This window comes from Pollicipes pollicipes, unplaced genomic scaffold (genome assembly GCF_011947565.3).
Source record: "Pollicipes pollicipes isolate AB1234 unplaced genomic scaffold, Ppol_2.1 Scaffold_5724;HRSCAF=6776_pilon_pilon_pilon, whole genome shotgun sequence".
NCBI classification, from domain to species: domain Eukaryota; kingdom Metazoa; phylum Arthropoda; class Thecostraca; order Pollicipedomorpha; family Pollicipedidae; genus Pollicipes; species Pollicipes pollicipes.
In genome coordinates, this window is record NW_023596746.1 from 28,252,248 (window position 1) to 28,259,434 (window position 7,187).

Consider the following 7,187-nt stretch of genomic DNA (forward strand, 5'->3'; position numbering starts at 1 on the left):
AAAAGTTAGAAGTAGAACTATGAAGAAGCAGGTGTTGCTTAGTCAAAGAGTAGTGACACATTGAAATGCGTTGACAAGCGAAGTTGTAGGAAGTCCCTTTCTAGCAACATTCAAAAACTGTCTGGACAAGGACTATCGGTTTAACGATCTCATTTATAGCTAAATTCATGCAGGTCAGGTGGTAAGATTGGTTTCGAGTATGTGTACGGAACCTGAGGTAGGCCAACCTCGATGAGCCCATGAGGCTCTTTGTTGGCGAAATGCCTTTTATGTCCTCATGTCCCGTATGTCTTCATCACCCGAAACGATTAATGCCAGATTGGCTGTCAGGCCCCGCCGTCCGCCCCATTCTGTGCGGACGCCGATCTCGAGCGGCACGGATTGGCTGTCGGCGCAACACTCGGCTCAGTCGCGCGCTGTTAACAGACTGTTGACTCAGTTCGACCTGGTGCGCCGCGCGTGAACCACAGGCCAGCCGAAGAGAATCCCAGAGCGCGTGCGGGACGGACTCAATTCACGTCGCGCGCGGCAAACGCAGATCTAGCGCGGAGCCAATTAGGTTACTGGTCGTCCCGGACCGGGGCCAATCGCATTAGCGGCCGGTGGCGGGCGAAGACAGCCTTGCAGCTCGGTCTGACGCCGAATCTCGGGAATTATCGGGCGACGAAAATGCGGCGAGAGTCCGGAGCGTGCGCCCCGCTCAGAAACAAGGGGATTTGAAGTCTTAAAATTGGCGTAACTGTCAACTGCGGGGAATGATCTTGTAATGGCTATCTCAGTTAAAAGCCCATAGAAATGTGGAGCAGTCCAATTAAAGGGAGTATCCCACCTTTTTTGCACATTTCACTTATTGCTACATCTAGCGCCTACGACTTAATCGGCCATACCAGCTTTCGAGAAAGCCTTCTGAATAGCTCGGAATTTCGATTTGAAGTAGCCGACTCTGCGGGGGGGGACTCATTTAAATCCCTACGCACCACCATGAAAATCGTACATTTCATTTGCCTTGATTTTCCGACGTGTATGTTCTGCAGTGTTTAAAACACGCTAATAGGTAAAAACGTTTGTGGAATAAATGGTACGAAAGCTTGAACACGGTTAAGACAAAAAGGCCTGCGCACATGCAGCTTTTTTCCTGTGAATTCAGCGTAACGTCATACCAAGGCTTTGATTTCTCCCGATGGCGTTTCCCGGGGGCTATTTTCGAGGCAGGCTTTGGCTTTGGGAATGGGAATATCGCATAATCCATGTGACGCGCTGGTTCAAATTTCAGCCAGTGACCTTCTTGGTGCTAGGCCCTTGTCCGCCGGGCCAATCACAAACGTTCTTTGATTCGGGCCAATGGATGCGCGCACGGTTTTTGTCATAACGGTGGTCGCGACCGTAGAGAAGAAGCGTGGTACTCTTATAAAGCGTTGATAGCGTAATTTGGACTCGAAGGTGATTAAAATGGATGTTCTTAATATGTCTTGACGGTGGCGCAGTGCTACTAACCAGTGATATTACTAAACTAACTCGTCCTGACGTTTCACTAGAGCATGTTTTTGAAATATACCCCAAAGATGGGACACTCCCCTTCATCCTGGCGTTATTCTCCCTCCGGCTATCATAGGAGCAAACCGATGTCCATTTACCATGGCATTGTTATTCCTCTGACTATCATAAGCACAAACCTCACGGTCCAAGCCCCAAAACTACCGTCTTGTCACCATGGGCTTACCGTCCTTGAGTATGTTATGCATCCACGTATGGAAAGCTGCAACCCTCAAAGGGCATGCTTTATGGTTGGTTGGACGAACGTGATGACGCACAACTCATTTCAGTCATATATCACCTGTCAGCAGTGGAAGACAATCTACCAATGCACGTCTCTGAAAGACAGCGATGTGTCCCGACATGCCTCCCACAAATCGAGTTCGGACTGGCTCTTGAGCGGTGCAGGCAGCTGCAAAGTTATCAGTATATGCCAATCGATCGCTACGAAAGGCCACCGAGTTCTGTCGCTCTAGCTGGACTGAATTAGCAGTGCTATGGAAAACCCAAGGATGATCTGACCAGCCGTCCAAGCAGGAAAGTTGGGCTAAGGGGATAGTTAGCGTGCTACCGCACGCCTCTTTGTGTCCTATGGGTTCAGAGCTATGAGTTCCTATGCTCACAGCTATCGACCTTCGGCATACCAGGGGACACCTATTAACAAGCGTTATCAAGTAAGCATTGATTACATAGTCTGTGCTCGGTGTTTCAAGCTGTGCTTGTGGTCACGAGTGGCTGGTCTAGAAGTCTAGCCTAAGGGCGCTACAGTTGTTGCGTATTATTGCCGAAATTTTCAGATTTCGCAAGTTTCACGACAGGTATGTTCGTACGGGCTGTGATGTCTGTACGAAGCCGCATTTTTCACCATAGATGGCTGCTGACAGACAGTAAAAAATCGGCGTAATTCATCCTATCGCCGAGCTGAGGGCCCCTGTCAGAAAATCCTGGCTGCGCCCCTCATTAAGTGGTCTTAGACGACACACACACTAATGAATTCGTTGTCCATGTTCTTGTTCCTGCTGCAACCGAAGCCAGGGGCGGATCTAGACGGGGGGGGGGGGGGGGGCACGGGGCCATGACCCCTTGGGTCCCGAAGGGGCCCATTAGCTCCAAGGGGGTCCATAGCCGGCCGAACAGGTGCAGATTTTTAACAAACAAAACAAAAAACGCAACCAAATTGGACATCTCTGGATTCCCAGACGATCAAGAAAAGTTGCAAGCGAAAGTAAACAACCCACGAGAAATAAAATATTCTTCAATGACTGAAAAAAGTTGCGAATTGGGAATTATAAGCCTCCTTACACTGTCCCGAGGCCCTTTGCTGTTTCTGGGAGACCTATATGTCCACTTGCAGGGGCATCCCGATCATCAAGAAGCCTTCCACGCTGTCCTTGATTTCTTTGCAATTGCTCGGAGGGCCCTGCGCTGTTGCTGGGCCCTTCCTTCTAGCGTTTCAGGGCACGCTTGTCAATCACGGGCCCTTCCACTGATTCTTCCCATTCACCAGAAAGGCTCTGTGAACTATGGTCGGGGCCCCATATCTTAAACTGCCGGAGCACTCTCGGTTTCTCAGGGGCCCTGTCCGTGGGTCTCGGTTAACCTACCGGCACACTCGCGATATGCTCAGGGGCCCACAATCTTGGTCTATGGCGCTTCCAATTCTTCTGTCACTTGGATAGAGCTCTACGCTCTTCTTGGGGCCCCATCTGGTAGCCTGCTTGTGCACACTCGGTCTGTCAGGGACTCTTCACACTGGATCTTGGGTACTTGTTATCTGAATGGGGGGGAGAGGGGGGAGCTACGCTCTTGTTGGGGGCCTATTTTATAACCTGCTTGGGCACATTCGACTGTTCGGGGGCCGTCTTCATTGGGTCTTGAGCACGTCTCATTTGAATGGGGCCCTACGCACTTGTCGAGCCCCCCTCCCCCCTCTGCGCATCCTCAGCCACACTGGATTGTTCGGGGGCCCTGCACATTGGGTCGTGGTGTTTGAATTTAGGGCCCCACACTCCTATCGGGGTCATCTGATAACCTGCCCGGGTGCACTCCATCTTTCGACCCCCCCCCCGCAATGGATCTTGGGTACTTCTTATTTGAATGGACGGCTTCACGCTTTTGTCAGGCATTCTGATAGGATGCTCGGGCCCATTCGATCTTTGGGTACCTCGACATCTGGTTTTGGGGACTCCCTATTTGAATGGAGGTCCCTCCGCTCTTTTCGGGACTCTATTTGTTAACCTGCTCTGGCGCACTCGATTATGCGGGTCCCTCTACATCATGTCGTGGATATTTCATATTTGAACGGAAGGCCCTACGCTCTTGTTGGCAGCTCAAGCTGTTGACTTACTTGGGCACACTTGATTATTCGGGGGCCCTCCACAATGCGTCCTGGGTACTTCTCATCTGAATGGATGGTCCTACGCACCTGTCGGAAACCCATTTGTTTGCCTTCTCGGCCACGCTGGATTGTTCGGGGCCCTGTATATTGGGCTTGGTGTTTGAATTTATCCCCTACGCGCTTGTCGGGGCCATCTGACAATCTGCTCGGGTACACTCGATCATTCCGGGGCCTTGTACCTTGGGTCCTGGGTACCTCCTATTCAAGTGGAGCGCCCTACGCTCTTGACGGGGGCCCTATATCTTAACCTGCTCTGGCACACTCGATCATTCGGAGGCCCTCTACATTGGGTCTTGGGTGCTTCCTATTTGAATGGAGGGCCCCACGTTCTTGTTGGGGGCCCTATCTGTTAGCTTGCTGGGGTACAGTCGACTATTCATGGTTTCACTACATTGGTCTTGGGTACTTCCCATATGAATGGAGGGCCCTACGCTCTTAACGTAAGGCACCGAGACACTCGATGCTCAGCGGGCCTCTGCATTGATCGAGGGCTCTTTCCCTTTGCGGAGGACTCGTCACTCCTATCGAGGCTCTTGCTGTTAGGCTGTCTGTGCACTCTTGATCGTACAGGGGTCTTAACTCATGGTCTTGGATAATCCCCTTTGTTCAGAGGTGCCTATGCTCTGGCCGGTGCCTTATATGTCAGCTTGCCGGGGCACTACCAATCGTTTAGGGGGCAACCATTTTAGTCTTGGGTTCTTTTTGCCTGCTCTGAGAACCCTCTACTAGTTGACGGGGGCCACTTTGTTGACCTTCTGCGGCATGACCTTCTCTCGTGACTGCTCAGGCTTCGTCACTATTGGTCCTAGCGCCTTCGCCTTAGGGCACCAGTCGGATAAACACTAATGAATTTTTACGCGCCATTGTCGAACGCAATTTTACGTGCCGCCGACATCGTATGTGTCATTTCCATTGGCTGTTGAGTGTGTGACACTCGTTATACTAGTGCTTCACGTTCTTAACATATCTTGAATCTTACGACATTTTGTACTGCTTAATAACAAAGGAAAAATTTTGCATTAGTCATCAGCCATCAACTGATTGCATCGCCCAGCCGGCTCACCGTAAATAAGCTAAGAATCAAGTCCGTACTTGGTTTTGATGGCTGTTTGCAGCCAACTCGGGTTAATCTTGCCTTTTGTTCTGAAATATTAACCTCAAAATTACGGAATTTAACATGATCTCTAGAACATGAATGAGCTCTATGTATATCCATATGTAGCACGCCTGGCTTTATGGTGATGAGCACAGTGAGATGGCTTTCCGTACTTATTATACACACCCACACACACACACACACACACACACACACACACACACACACACACACACACACACACACACCACACACACACACACACACACACACACACACACACACACACCACACATATATATATATATATATATATATGCTACATACTATTTATCCCGAAATTTACTGACCGGAATGCAAAAATATTTTTTGGAGGAGAACCCAAACTCTAGGGAGCCCCACAATGTTGCGTGGCCCTCCCCTCTTGACGAAATCCTGGATCCGCCCCTGACCGAAACCACCCGCATTATCTTTACACGTCAAAAACTTACGTACAACATCGCGCACGCAGATGTATTGCAAACGCTTCCTCGCACAATGCACTGGCTTCAACGCATACGCTCCTTTTCCATTTTCATCCCGAATAAACGAACCTGCCTAGCAATACGGAGCGGACTAAACGAAAACGCGGCCTGCTAGCTTCATCAGCTTAGAATGCCTACCACCGATGCTGCATCGCACGTTTATGTGTAACCCACCTCACATCCCAGGAGTCAGCAGTTAGGTCAACCGTGCTGCCTCCGTGTGCCTACCACGCTGGAGTCTTGGAACACTTTTTCGCTGCAGTGGAGCGTAAGACGCCGTCGTGACAAGTAGGCTTTCGAGGTTGCAAATGATCCCCTAAATAAGCTTTATCGGCCGCTGCCGACGTTGAGCGTCGGCCGATGAGGACGGGGTTGGCTCAGCGGACAACCCCCGGGGCGGTGAGCGGGCCCTCAGCGCCCGACCGCTGGCGTGACGGCGGCAGCCGCCGATGTGACGTCACAGGTCGTGTCGCACGCGCTTCCGCTCGACAACAGTGAGTACAACTCGTGACCGCCGAGCTCCGGTCCTCAGCCAAGGATGTCGGTCCGCCACCGTCGTCCTCATTGCTGGTTTTTAAAAGCACCCGTCGAACCCATGCGGGTGATGTCTTCAGATTTTCAACGCTTGTTAGGCAAAAAATTTGACATATTCTTCACAAAGCCGTGTTGAGAACGGCAGTGGGGTTATATGCCCTCAGTGAAGGCATGCATCGTTGCGCTTGCGTACATGTAAAACAAGACAAACACAAATGTTTTTTTACTGACTCAGAGTACTTTCAGCCTTTCCTGTTGCGATACAATTTATGGACCGCTTCGCTATATTCCAGTTTGGGCCAGGGTCAGTCATTTTCTTTGCGAGGTCAGATCGTATTCCAAAAAGGGTGATGAGTAGTCAACTTACAGCAGTCAAACGAATGATGTTTTTAATCTCTAAATCATAAACTAACGTATTTCCGAACCGACTGATTATGTTTGTCATGGGAAACGAACGCCTGGAAACTCACTGTCAAGGAGCTGGCATGATTTCGCCGAATTCCACCTTCGTCTGAACTGACGTTTACCATCAGCCTTTTGGTAAACAGCATGCATGATTCAGGCGCACCAGAACGCCTTCTCGTTTCCTGCCTGCTTGAGCTAGATAACTATGTTGTCGGGTTAATAATTTTGGCAATCTTCTGTTTTTTTTCACGATCTGTTATGTCCCCCTTCGTGCGGCAGGCCAAGTTAACGATGCCAAGTTAAGGATACCTGGGTGAGTTTCGCCAGAACTATCGATTGTCGTTTGAGTATGTTCCGATTAGACGATCAGACCCTGCGATAGTGGGCTACTTTCAAGCGATCCCATGAGGCAGCCGCCTTTGGCGGGATGCGCCGGGTGCAGCCGGCCGAGGCTTGGCACGTACGCTGCAGAGGCTTTGCTAATCGCGGCAGGCCATAAAGCTAAGCTGTTCGAAGCCTTGGTTTGAAGCGGTGCTAGAGGAGGGGTCCCAGCTGGGGCAGCGCAGCACCAGCAATCTATAAGCTGCGATAGCTGCTTCAGGATTAAAGCTGTGCAACTGGGTGCAATGTTCAGCTATAAATGACCCATGGCATACTCCATTGCATAACTGACACACCTGTTCGGACGTCTTGTCAG